A 14,954-nucleotide genomic window follows, 5' to 3' on the forward strand; every position below is an offset into this window, starting at 1 on the left:
CAATTTCTGCTTCATTAGTTGGGGTCAGGAATAAGCATTTTGTCTCATAGGAATGTTTACTGTCTTTGTTTTGGAAGTATAATTCTGAGTTATTAATTTGTCCATAGCTTCAGTATAGTGTTTGTTTAAAGTATTGCTGACATTTTGTGCATCCCTGAGTTCCCTCCCATTTACCTCAAGTGTTATTTTGTCAGTGTTTTCCACACCTACACCTTTCTTCTCTTCATTTCTGAGAAACTATATCATCTAAGTGATATTTGTTAAGGTTGCTATCTTGCTTTCATAAAATGTCAATTTAGTTTCTTTTGTCAGTTTGGTGTATGATTTGTTCTTTTGACTATATGTATTGCTGTTTTCTTGGGTTGCCCTTAGCCAACAATTTTTAAACATACTTTTCACCTCTTCCTTTTTACCTCTACTGTGACCCCAATTTTTCTTATTATCCTTAATTATTTCACTATGTACGAATGGACATGCAACATCTATGTAATGGCCTAATGTATTGCAGAATGATTCCCATCCTTTAACTAGGTTTTCTGTTAAGTATACTTCACTAAAGCCTTTGGTTTCCAATCTTTGTAACCTATATATGTTTGTTTACTTAGTTTGTCTAAACTCTTTAAATATTTTTTCTGGTCTTCCTATGTTGCCTGCTAATTCAACTAATACCCTATAGTGATCTGCAATAGTTGTGTATATGACCTGTAGTGTCTGCCTGCTTTGTGGTATATTAGTGATCATGTGATCTAGAAATGTTTCTGTGCTTTTACAGCATCTCGTCGGATTGTTTATAGCTAAATTAAGTCCATAAGTTTTAATCACATCTTGAAAACTCCTTGTTGTTTTTAGTGTGCTAATATTTAGGTCACCAGCTACAATTATATTAGGGAATTCCCTGCTGTCCTTAGCTAACAGGACTTCTAACTCTTTTAGGAATCCATTTATTTGACTATGTGGTGACCTGTAGAGCCCTATTATCCCACACTTTTCCCTAGCAGCTGAGTCTTATTGAATGCTCTCAAATACGTATGGTAAGGACACTATTAGTGTTGTGAGTGATTTCAACACTTCAAGAATAGTGATTTTAACGTCGTAGACTGGCACAGTGGTGGAAGAGAGAGTGTTTTCAAAGATGCAGAATTGGAGACATTGCTGAGTGAAGACTTGCGTCAAACTCAAGATAATTGGCACGATTAGTGGGAGCAACACAAAAGCTATTTCAAAACATCTGAAGGCTATGGCGATGATTCAGAATGAAGGAGCTTTGGTCCCATGTGAGCTGAAACCAAGAGACATTAAATGGTGTTTGTGTGTTTGTGAACGGTTGCTTCAGAGGCAAAAACAAAAGGGATTTCGGCATCTCATTGTGACTGGGAATGAAAAGTGGGTTCATTACGATAATCCTAAATGCAAAAAATTATGAGGATATCCCGGGCATGCTTCCACGTTGTCAGCCAAACCGAATATTCATTGCTGCAAGATCATGCTCTGCATTTGGTGAGACCAGGTTGGCGTTGTGTACTATGAGGTGTTAAAACCAAGTGAAACAATCACAGGTGCTCACTATTGAACACAATTAATGCATTTGAGCAGAGCATTAAAAGACAAACAGCCACAATACAGCGAGAGGCATGATTCAGTGATTTTGCAACACGACAATGTTCGACCCCACATTGCAAAAGAGGTTAAAACATACTTGGAAACATTAAAATGGGAAGTCCTACCCCACCTTCCGTATTCTCCAGGCATTGCTCCCTCTGACTATCACCTGTTTAGATCAATGTCACATGGCCTGGCTGATCAACACTTCCGATCTCATGAAGAAGTCACAAATTGGATCAATTCGTGGATCGCTTCAAGAGATGAACCATTTTTAGACGCAGGATTCATACACTGCCTGAAAGATGGGAGAAAGTAGTGGCCAGCGATGGAAAATACTTTTAATGACACATGTGTAATCAATTTGTTTCATTAAATCCTCAAATGTTGGGGGAAAAATGGCAGAAGCATAAAGTTGTACACCTTATACCGTAATAGAACCCAGGACATTGTCCTCAATGGCGAGTGTTCATCAGAGACAAGGGTATCATCAGCAGTGCCCCAGGAAAATGTGTTAGGACTACTGTTGTTTCCTATATACATGAATGATTTGTGGTTCAGGGTGGGCAGTAATCTGCAGTTGTTTGCTGATGATGCCGTGATGTACAGGAAGGTGTCAAAGTTGAGTGACTTTAGGAAGATATGACTTAGACAAAATTTACAGTTTGTGTGATGAATGGCAGCTAGCCCTAAATGTGGAAAAATGTAAGTTAATGTGGATGAGGAGGAAGATCCACCTTTAATGTTCACATACAGCATTAGTAGTGTTTTGCTTGGTACAGTCAACTTGTTTTAATATCTGGGCACCAGGCGAGCGGTCTACCCAACGGGAGGCCCTCGTCACATGCCATTATTATTATTAATATCTGGGCATAACATTGCAGAGTGATATGAGATGGAACAAGCATGTGAGAACTGTGGTAGAGTAGGTGACTGGTCAACTTTAGTTTATTGGGAGAATCTCAGGAAAGAGTGCACCACCTGTAAAGGAGACCACAAGTAAGACACTGGTGTGGCTTATTCTTGAGAACTGCTTGAGTGTTTGGGATCCATACCAGATCAGATTGAAGGAAGACATCAAAACAACTCAGAGGCAGGCTGCTAGATTTGTTACTAGTAGGTTCAAACAACACATAAGTGTTACAGAGATGCTTCAGGAGCTCAAATGGAAATCCCTGGAGGGAAGGTGATGTTCTTTCCAAGAAACACTATTGAAAAAATTTAGGGAACCAGCAACTGAAGGTGACTGCAAAACGAATCTTATGCTGCCAACATAAATGGCACATAAGGACAGCGAAGATAACATACAAGAAATTAGGGCTCATATGGAGGCATAAAGGTAGACAGTCATTTTTCCCTCACTCTGTTTGCAAATGGAGTGGAAAAGGAAATGATTAGTAGTGGTACAGGGTACCTTCCACCATGCACTGACATTTACTTGTGGAGTATCTATGTAGAGGTAGATGACAAGCCAAACATAGAAACTTGATCTGTGCACTGTACTGACAATAAGCCTTCTGAATACTGCTTAACGCTGCTTACTCTCATGCCAGCTAAATTGAAGAGTAATTTTTAGAAAGACATCTGTTAGTTTGAAGAATTATTCTCTCACCTGAATAGTTGCTGTTTATTTCCAATAGACAGGATAATGTTTAGTTCACTACAATCATATCTTTCAAGCAAAATAGTGGATGGATATGTGTGTGTATGCAAGTGTATACCCGTCCCTTTTTCCCCCTAAGGTAAGTCTTCCCGCTCCCGGGACTGGAATGACTCCTTACCCTCTCCCTTAAAACCCACATCCTTTCATCTTTCCCTCTCCTTCCCCCTTTCCTGATGAGGCAACAGTTTGTTGCAAAAACTTGAATTTTGTGTGTATGTTTGTGTTCGTTTGTGTGTCTGTCGACCTGCCAGCACTTTCATTTGGTAAGTCACATCATCTTTGTTTTTAGGTATATTTTTCCTACGTGGAATGTTTCCTTCTATTATAAGCAAAATAGTTACCTACATGTTTAAATACTTTGTCCCATTTACAGTATGTCACCACTAATCTTGTGACTTTAAAATGAACATTGTTACCTGCCATGCAGCAGATATTTTCAATCCTTGAATCTAGATGCAATAAAACCCCATTTTAACACTCCTGTGTTTTACATTTTTTCCATTTTTATGTTCATTTTTGTTGGTCCCAAAAGAAGTCCTGTTCTCTCAATACAATGCTTTCCCATCATTAACAACTAGCAGTAACATTCATTCTGCTTATTACATTGTGTTACAACAGCTTTAATTTAATTTCACAGTCAATTATCTGAATAAATAGCACTTTTGAAGATGACCATTTCTACAATGGGCTTTCACAAATCATTGACACTTCTGTGTCAAATACCTAATCCATATTAGGCACACAGTCTTAGATTGGTATGACCTGACGTCAGAAGTAAACATACCTCCTCAAGCTGCTCTGTAGCATGGTGACAATTTCTACCCTTTTCCTCAACCAGGATGTCTGTAAGCTGAGTGACCTCCTTGTTGGCAACAAGAAGTCTATAGATTTCGTGCCTGATATTCTCTGTTTACGAATCCTGTCAACTTTAGTGTTCCAACCAATATTGTGTTTAATGTTTTATTTACCATAATTTTATAATCATTATCAATAACAGGTCTTACATTAGAACACAAATATATTTTAATGTGGTTTCACAAAAGACTTTTCCTTAGTGTTTTATATACACTACTGGACATGATCAGAACAAAGAGGGAAACCCGTATCACATGTGTGTGTGCCAGCACACACATGTGATAATCACAAAGGCAGTGGCTGAGTGCTAACTCACACAAACACACATTTCCTTCTGTGTTCCTATTGTGACAAATGGTATAAATAAAACATAACAGCAAAAATATTTTGTGAAGCCACATTAAAAAGATATTCACATTCTAATGTGAGACTTATTCTTGATAATCAATATAAAATTATGATAAATAAAACTCATAACAAAATATTCTTTAAAATACTTAAGTTGGCAGTCACTGTAAACAACACTAATATCACAAAACCTATAGGTTGTTGCTGAAATGGAGGTCATATGGGTCAGGAGAAACCTGGATGAGAAAGAGGGTAGAAATTGTTGTCATGTTCAGAGTACCCTGAGGAGGAATGTCTGACATCAGATCATATCAACTTAAGACTGCATGCCTAGTATGGATTAGCATGTTTCATGTGGAAGTAACAATGATTTGTGAAAGATCATTATAGAGATGGCCATCTTCAAAAGTAGTGTTTATCTGTGTGACTCGGAAATTAAATTAAAGCTATTGTCACAAAACACAACGAGCAGAATGAAGGTTGCTACTAGAATTATCAGATCATTTAAGCTGGTACAATTGAAAACAGAAGACAGTCAACAGGAGGCATTCTGAATCATGCCAATGTGTCACAAAAGGAATTAGGCAAAAAGTCTTTTTGTTACTAAAAAATAAAAATGATACTGCATATTTAATTAAAAACTGTGGATGTAAATGTGTCATTAAATGTCACTAACAGTGGTCAGTAAACTTTATATTCTACCTTTTCCATATAGTGATTGCATCTCTGAATGCACTCACAACGATTCCCAAAAAAGTAGTACCTTACAGATAATAATAAGCAAACAAACTCTAGTGTAAAAGCTATATTTGTTGCAAATAGAATCACTGCCTATGAGAGAAATGATTAGAAAAGATAGATATGTATTTCTGTGCAAGAAAAAATTATGTTTCTAAAACATGTAGATTTACTTGTTGGATCACAGGTTCAGTTAGCGAAGGACCAAGGACTTTCTGCTTCCACCCTGAATATAATTGTTAGAAGTGAATCCAACATGGAAGCCAATGCAAGACAGACTGGTTCCATGGCAAAAAAGCATAAATATATTCAGACATCAGCATATGATCATTTGGATAAACTTGTTGCAGAGTTGTTTGTTAGAACGAGAGTGTTGGGAGTTCCAACTGATAACAACATACTGAAAGAATAGGCTCTCCAATCTGCTGCAGGAATGGGGATCACCAACTTCACAGCATCAGATGATTAGATTAATTGATTTTAAATTTGTCATAACATTGTTTCCAACCAACTGTGCAGTAAAAGTGTAAGTGTTGATAGTGATACTGCAGTCCAATGCAAAAAAGAAAGAGAGAGAAGAGAGAGAAGGTGGGGGGCGGGGGTGGGGGTGGGAGGGTGGGGACAGAGAGAGAGAGAGAGAGAGAGAGAGAGAGAGAGAGAGAGAGAGAGAGAGAGAGCTGAGTTCGCAGAAGATTTATTTTACTTCTGGGTCTGAAAAATTACCTCCTTTGGTAATTTGTACATTTAAAAAGCCAAGATGTTTCAAAAATGTGAGACATCTGCCCACTAATTATGATTCCCAAGGCACTGTGTTAATGACCAGTTCCATCTTCTTACCCACCATGCATGCACTGGATGTTAAAATGGGGTACAAAACAGGAAAATAATGCTGCTACTTGACAGTGTCCCGCACATCCTGACAATCTGCAGCTCAGAAATACTAAGTTAATGTTTCTGCCTCCTAATTGTATGAGAGAGCTTCAACCATTAGATCTGGGAATCGTCTATTCATTTAAACGGAAATATAGAAGAATGCTTGTCCAGAAGGCTGTATTTATGCATGATAATGGCATGGACCCAAATGTGTGACCATATCAATTTTGGATGCTATGCAATATGTAGCTACAGCATGGATGGATATTATTCCTTTAACTATTGCTAACTGTTTCATCAAAACAAGATTTAAGTTCACAGACAACACACAGAACGATTGGAAGAAGATTGGTCTGAGCCTACAGATTCTTCTATGATAGGCATGTCATCTGTGTTCCAAGAGTATGTCAGAATTGATGCTTCAGTCATCAATTCAGAGGTGCCAGCAGTAGATAGCATCATTACCCAACATTCTGAATAAGGGGGAAGAGAGGCAATTGGCGATGAGAATGATGAAAATGATGACCAAGAACCAGTTGTGCCAAGCAGTAGAGAAGCTATGGAAGCTATTAGCATTTTGAGGCAGCACATTGTTGGGGCATCAGGTGATGATAATACATTTGATAATTTGTATGTTGAAGAGCTAATTGCTGAAACAAAAACTATTACTTCAGACCTTTTTAAACAGGCAAAATATAAATTGTTTTAATTTCATATTTTGCACAATATAAAGAGAATTACAGTAACAGTAATTTACTCTTTTTTCCTCTTGCGTTTTCTATGCTTTCCTGTATTTTACACTTTTTTGGGTCAGACCACTGAAAAGAGTAAAAAGTAGGTTTCACTGCATTCATATATTTACAGAAGGTATAGTTCATGAAGTAAGTACATTGTTACATTTCTTTTTGACTTGATGAACTTACCAATTGCTTCCTTAATGTTAGGTAGCAACTTGCTGAATACTACGCAATAGAGTACGTAACTCTTCTCAGAACCTGAGAGAGGGACATGAACAATATTTTTCTCTTATACTGTGACTGTGTAACTTGCAGTTCAAAGAACCTAATTTTTTTATCATCAGCAGCATAAACCATTAAGCAGTAAATATACAAGAAACTGAGTTTCAGAACTCAAAATCCCTCTTCAAGATGTATGATTAATTTACAAAATATTCCTACTGCTTGCTTATGCTGAATAAACACTTTATTTGCTTGAGCTGCACTGACCCATAGGGTAGTTTAGAAACTGTACACCGCAGCCATAGACATTAGTAACAACAATACAACCTCAAGGAGAACCATGAAACATGGACCTTGCCATTGGTGGGGAGGCTTGCGTGCCTCAACGATACAGATAGCCGTACCATAGGTGCAACCACAACAGAGGGGTATCTGCTGAGAGGCCAGACAAACGTGTGGTTCCTGAAGAGGGGCAGCAGCCTTTCCAATAGTTGCAGGGGCAACAGTCTGGATGATTGACTGATCTGGCCCTGTAACACTAACCAAAACGGCCTTGCTATTGTGGTACTGCGAACGGCTGAAAGCAAGGGTAAACTACAGCCATAATTTTTCCTGAGGGCATGCAGCTTTACTGTATGATTAAATGCTGATGGCGTCCTCTTGGGAAAAATATTCCGGAGGTAAAATAGTCCCCCATTCAGATCTCCGGGCGGGGACTACTCAAGAGGACGTCGTTATCAGGAGGAAAAAAAGCTGGCGTTCTATGGATTGGAGCGTGGAATGTCTGATCCCTTAATCGGGCAGATAGGTTAGAAAATTTAAAAAGGGAAATGGATAGGTTAAAGTTAGATATAGTGGGAATTAGTGAAGTTCAGTGGCAGGAGGAACAAGACTTTTGGTCAGATGAATACAGGGTTATAAATACAAAATCAAATAGGGGTAATGCAGGAGTAGGTTTATTAATGAATAAAAAAATAGGAGTGCGGGTAAGCTACTACAAACAGCATAGTGAATGCATTATTGTGGCCAAGATAGATATGAATCCCATGCCTACTACAGTAGTACAAGTTTATATCCAACTAGCTCTGCAGATTATGAAGAAATTGATGAAATGTATGATGAGATAAAAGAAATTATTCAGGTAGTTAAGGGAGACGAAAATTTAATAGTCATTGGTGACTGGAATTCGACAGTAGGAGAAGGAAGAGAAGAAAATGTTGTAGGTGAATATGGATTGGGGCTAAGAAATGAAAGAGGAAGCCGCCTGGTAGAATTTTGCACAGAGCATAACTTAATCATAGCTAACACTTGGTTCGAGAATCATGAAAGAAGGTTGTATACATGGAAGAATCCTGGAGATACTAGAAGGTAGATTAAAACTGAAGAAACTGCAAAAAGGTGGGAATTTAAGGAGATGGGACCTGCATAAACTGACTAAACCAGAGGTTGTACAGAGTTTCAGGGAGAGCATAAGGGAACAATTGACAGGAATGGGGGAAAGAAATACAGTAGAAGAAGAATGGGCAGCTCTGAGGGATGAAGTAGTGAAGGCAGCAGAGGATCAAGTAGGTAAAAAGACTAGGGCTAGTAGAAACTCTTGGGTAACAGAAGAAATATTGAATTTAATTGATGAAAGGAGAAAATATAAAAACGCAGTAAATGAAGCAGGCAAAAGGGAATACAAATGTCTCAAAAATGAGATTGACAGGAAGTGCAAAATGGCTAAGCAGGGATGGCTAGAGGACAAATGTAAGGATGTAGAGGCTTATCTCACTAGGGGTAAGATAGATACTGCCTACAGGAAAATTAAAGAGACCTTTGGAGAAAAGAGAAACACTTGTATGAATATCAAGAGCTCAGATGGAAACCCAGTTCTAAGCAAAGAAGGAAAAGCAGAAAGGTGGAAGGAGTGTATAGAGGGCCTATACAAGGGCGATGTACTTGAGGACAATATTATGGAAATGGAAGAGGAAGTAGATGAAGATGAAATGGGAGATTCGATACTGCGTGAAGAGTTTGACAGAGTGCTGAAAGACCTAAGCCGAAACAAGGCCCTGGGAGTTGACAACATTCCATTTGAACTAATGACAGCCTTGGGAGAGCCAGTCCTGACAAAACTCTACCATCTGGTGAGCAAGATGTATGAGATAGGCGAAATTCCCTCAGACTTCAAGAAGAATATAATAATTCCAATCCCAAAGAAAGCAGGTGTGGACAGATGTGAAAATTACCAAACTATCAGTTTAATAAGTCACAGCTGCAAAATACTAATGTGAATTCTTTACAGACAAATGGAAAAACTGGTAGAAGCCAACCTCAGGGAAGATCAGTTTGGATCCCGTAGAAATGTTGGAATACGTGAGGCAATACTGACCTTACAACTTATCTTATAAGAAAGACTAAGGAAAGGCAAACCTACATTTCTAGCATTTGTAGACTTAAAGAAAGCTTTTGACAATGTTGACTGGAATACTCTCTTTCAAATTTTAAAGGTGGCAGGGGTAAAATACAGGGAGCGAAGGGCTATTTACAATTTGTACAGAAAGCAGATGGCAGTTATAAGAGTCGAGGGACATGAAAGGGAAGCAGAGGTTGGGAAGGGAGTGACGCAGGGTTGTAGCCTCTCCCTGATTTTATTCAATCTGTATATTGAGCAAGCAGTAAAGGAACCAAAAGAAAAATTGGGAGTAGGTATTAAAATCCATGGAGAAGAAATAAAAACATTGAGGTTTGCCGATGACATTGTAATTCTGTCAGAGACAGCAAAGGACTTGGAAGAGCAGTTGAACGGAATGGACAGTGCCTTGAAAGGAGGGTATAAGATGAAAATCAACAAAAGCAAAACAAGGATAATGGAATGTAGTCGAATTAAGTCAGGTGATGCTGAGGGAATTAGATTAGGAAATGAGACACTTAAAGTAGTAAAGGAGTTTTGCTATTTGGGGAGCAAAATAACTGATGGTGGTTGAAGTAGAGAGGATATAAAATGTAGACTGGAAATGGCAAGGAAAACGTTTCTGAAGAAGAGAAATTTGTTAACATCAAGTATTGATTTAAGTGTCAGGAAGTCGTTTCTCAAAGTATTTGTATGGAGTGTAGCCATGTATGGAAGTGAAAAATGGACAATAAATAGTTTAGACAAGAAGAGAATAGAAGCTTTTGAAATGTGGTGCTACAGAAGAATGTTGAAGTTTAGATGGGTAGATCACATAACTAATGAGGAGGTATTGCATAGAATTGGGGAGAAGAGGAGTTTTTGGCACAACTTGACTAGAAGAAGGGATCGGTTGGTAGGACATGGTCTGAGCCATCAAGGGATCACCAATTTAGTACTGGAGGGCAGCGTGGAGGGTAAAAATCGTAGAGGGAGACCAAGAGATGAATACACTAAGCAGATTCAGAAGAATGTAGGCTGCAGTAGGTACTGGGAGATGAAGAAGCTTGCACAGGATAGAGTAGCATGGAGAGCTGCATCAAACCAGTCTCATGACTGAAGACCACAACAAGAACAAGGAGATTACAAAATATATGGAACCATTAAAAATGCAGTAAATGTCTGTTATGGTTCAAATGGCTCTGAGCACTATGGGACTTAACATCTATGGTCATCAGTCCCCTAGAACTTAGAACTACTTAAATCTAACTAACCTAAGGACATCACACAACACCCAGTCATCACGAAGCAGAGAAAATCCCTGACTCCTTTGGGAATTGAACCCGGAAACCTGGGCGCAGGAAACGAGAATGCTACCGCATGACCACGAGTTGCGAACAAATGTCTATTATGATGGAGTTCTAGCAGAACATTTAAATTTTGATCTACCTGATAGGACTACCTTTACACTAACTTTGAGATGAATCAATTACTCATGGATTATTTCCTGAAGGACTAAAATATGCTGTTATAACATCCACCTATAAAACTGGATATAAGCAAAAGACCTATAACTACAAACCCATTCCACTCCTTTATAGTATTCTCATAATTTGTTGAGATAGTGGCCCATGACAGAACACTCAGTCTTTTATTTGAGCATAACTTGTCATCTGGTCCTCAGTTTGGCTTTTGCAACAAATTCTCTACCAAAGAAGCAATATAGGTCATCACAAATGAAGTCCCAGAAGATATACACAAGAAAAGATTTCCTGTTGATATATTTTATGACCTTGAAAAACCTTCAGTTATGTGGACAACAAAATTTACTTGGGAAACTAAAGTGTTATGGGAGTAGTGGCAACACTTTTGCATAGATGGAGTCTTACCTTCATAATAGAGACTGAATGGTGCCATTGGCACTCTGTATCACAGTCACAAAACTAACATCATAATGGAGAAATATATCACATAGCAGGATGGACCACACAATATTGGTTGTAAGGATACCATGATCAGTATCCTTGCCAGTGAACTACATACTGTAGCAACAGGTGCCAGGTGGTGAGCCTTAGCTTCTAGAACTTTATGCTGTCTCCTACATTTTCAGTGGACAGGACATTGTCATGTCACAAAGACAATGTGAGTTTGTGCACACCACAGTAATTGGGGAAACTTGGGCATGTGAACATGTAATGAAAGAGCTGAGAGCCAGAAATATGTGAAGTTTAATTATTAAGTGTTCAGTAGAGCACTGAGGGAAATATTTGATTGGAATGGGAATTTCAAAGTATCTGTGGCTTTTTTGAAGTAAATGAATTTTAAAATTTGTCAGTTTCATTAAAGTGTGATACATTCAGGCATATTTTTCATTGCTTGGAGATGAATAAACTGAGTTGAAGTACAAAGATCTTACCAGCTCTTATAGTTGATTTGGTAGTAAATAATTATAGTTATGCCAAATACAGTTAGGCTATAAAATGGTTCAAATGGCTCTGAGCACTACGGGACTTAACTGCTGTGGTCATCAATCCCCTAGAACTTAGAAGTACTTAAACCTAACTAACCTAAGGACATCACACACATCCACGCCCAAGTCAGGATTCGAACCTGCAACCGCAGCAGTCGCGTGGTTCCCGACTGAAGTGCTTAGAACCGCTCGGCCACCGCGGCCGGCATTTAGGCTACAGTTCAGTTTTCTAAGCAGTTGTAGTTGAAGTAAGTGCCTCTCCCTGACGTGATAACCAACTATCAGGATCACAGTCAGATCTCTTAAGGGTACACAGAATGAATTTTTTGATGAGAAAAGTGATTTTTAGAAAATGCATTTTAAAAGTATTTAGAGTCTTCCATTTAAAACTATGTTTGATTATTGAGATGTTGTGCTCAGAAGTATTTTAAATGCTTTTTTTTTTTTAAATTGTGGCATATGATGATCCACCTCATGTTCATGAAATATGAAACATGCTTGATGTAGCCTAGCTTGCCAGAGATATAATTGGCCACAAGAGAGCTATCTTTTTTTCCCATTGGCTAATTTGCAAGACAGATGACAATCAATTGTGTGCCATTTGTATTACTTCCTTTGAGAGTAAATACATGATCTTGTTGTGAAAGTCATTTTTGGTGAAGTCAGTGAGGGTTTTTATTCCTTTAACATGCCAATGCCTTTTCTGTAGGTATTTAAAAGGTGTGTTCATTGGCACAAGAAAGTAAAAGGTATCCAGAATTCATCTGATTCATCATCTACATCAATATTTGACATCCCAGTAGCATCTAAACTCCATGCTGGTTGTGATACATTGTCACTACATCTTAAAGTGCTACAGAAAGAAAACTAGCTGGAATTGAAGAACAATACAAGAAACTGAGTTCTAGGACTACAAAACATGAGATAATTAATGTGTCTTTATTATGTTTTGGAGAGCAATGTGTGCTGCAAACAATGTGGAAAATGTGATGTTTCACTGAAAACAAGCATACATGTGTGGTGTAGAGCACCATAAATATCAATATTTGTTCAGTGCGTAAGTGTGCTATCTTTGAGGAGAGGGCTTTGGAGAGGATGTTGGACGCTAACGGCAGTTAGCCTCCGGACTTGTATCTGTGTAGAGCGAAGTGCCAATAAATCTGTATCTGAGAGAATTCTAGTTGTTTACCTACAACTATACCTTTATTCCTTCACTGGTGACCCCATTTTTTGTGTAATACGCGTCCGAGTTACCGCCCGAAGGTTATTTACGCGCCTACTGTGTCGGGTTTCTTCGCGATCGCGAGGGCCTTTGTTCAGCTCCAGACAATGGCCTTTCAGCACTCACCACCGCCCGGATTTCAGCAACATCTCTCCAGCACTCTTGCCATTGTAGTGGACATGCTGCAAGAATCTTCGGAATCCTTCAGCCAGAACATGCAGTGGAATTCATCAAGTGCCGCCAGTTTCTTCCAACCGCCAACGGTCGTGGACTCTGGCTTTGTTAGCCTAGACCTTCCCACGCGTTCTCCACAGAGTGTTGTTCAGAACATTCCTACTCCTGTGTCAAACGCACAATTCAATATGGTTCATGGCGTTGAGCGAAGTTTTGCTATTTTGGAAAATCCAGTAGTAAATTCAAACTCGAATCAGCTCCCGCCACGTGTGTATCCTGCTGCGCCGGCTAGTCAACAGGTGTTCAATGCTCGCCAAACAGCAAATATCACACCGAGTGTGCATCCTAATGGATGTGTGTGGGATCCTTGTGTTGCTTCCAATCAAGTCAACAATTCTGTGCTGGACAGTAATTACTTGGTCATCTACAACCAGCCCCACCACTCACGGTCGAGTGAATACAGTGTGCATAACTTCCCACGTGTTCTCCACAGAGTGTTGTTCAGAACATTCCTACTCCTGTGTCAAATGCACAATTCAATATGGTTCATGGCGTTGAGCGAAGTTTTGCTATTTTGGAAAATCCAGTAGTAAATTCAAACTCGAATCAGTTCCCGCCACGTGTGTATCCTGCTGCGCCGGCTAGTCAACAGGTGTTCAATGCTCGCCAAACAGCAAATATCACACCGAGTGTGCATCCTAATGGATGTGTGTGGGATCCTTGTGTTGCTTCTAATCAAGTCAACAATTCTGTGCTGGACAGTAATTACTTGGTCATCTACAACCAGCCCCACCACTCACGGTCGAGTGAATACAGTGTGCATAACGGACATTCACCGGCGTACTTAAGTACTTGTGGCTTCTCTCCAAGCTACCACGTCAATGAGAATGCACATTTTGACTACGATCCTCACACCATTTGAGCGTCCGTCATTTCTCAGTCGCCCCCCCCCCCCCCCCCCCCCCCCCCCCCGGCGTCAAGTGAATTTCGCGATTCTCGCATTACGGGATGCCAATAACTCTGACTCGCTATCTTCTGCATGCTCTACTTCCGTCCGAAGTAATAGGCGCACCTCTGCAGTGACTGCCGTGCAGAATCTGCCGAAACTACCAGACTTCAAACCTGCTCACCCGGAGTTCTGGTTTAACCTGGTTGAGCAAACATTCAATGTCTGTGCTTTGGACGATGACGCACGCTTCGCCTGCCTCATGAACCATCTTTACGACCAAGTCGATTTAATTTACAATCTGGTCAAAGCACCCCCCCTAGTAGGGAAGTATGCTGTGGCGAAACAGACGATACTAGAGCGCGTCTCAAAAGCCAGGAGAGAAAATGTGCGACAGCTCATCTACGAAGAGCGTCTCCGCGACAGGTCTCCGTCCCAGCCTGATGACACGCTCGCAGAAATCTGGACTGAAAAGCTGCCTTTGCCTGTCCAGACTGCAATCTCTGCATATGAAGATAGGCCAGTAAATGAATGTTTACGCGCCGCTGACAGAGCATACTCTGCTAGGCAACATGAGCTCCGTGCACTGATTTTCTGGACGTGACCGCACTAAGACGCTTTCTGACACCACACCCTTGTCTGGTGTGGCTAATAACAAGTTTGGTAAACTAGCCACCCAGCCTGCACCTTCAACTCCCTGCAACGACAGTGCATCGGCCTCTGTGGAAGACTC

The sequence above is a fragment of the Schistocerca cancellata genome, chromosome 7 (genome assembly GCF_023864275.1).
Source record: "Schistocerca cancellata isolate TAMUIC-IGC-003103 chromosome 7, iqSchCanc2.1, whole genome shotgun sequence".
NCBI lineage: Eukaryota > Metazoa > Arthropoda > Insecta > Orthoptera > Acrididae > Schistocerca > Schistocerca cancellata.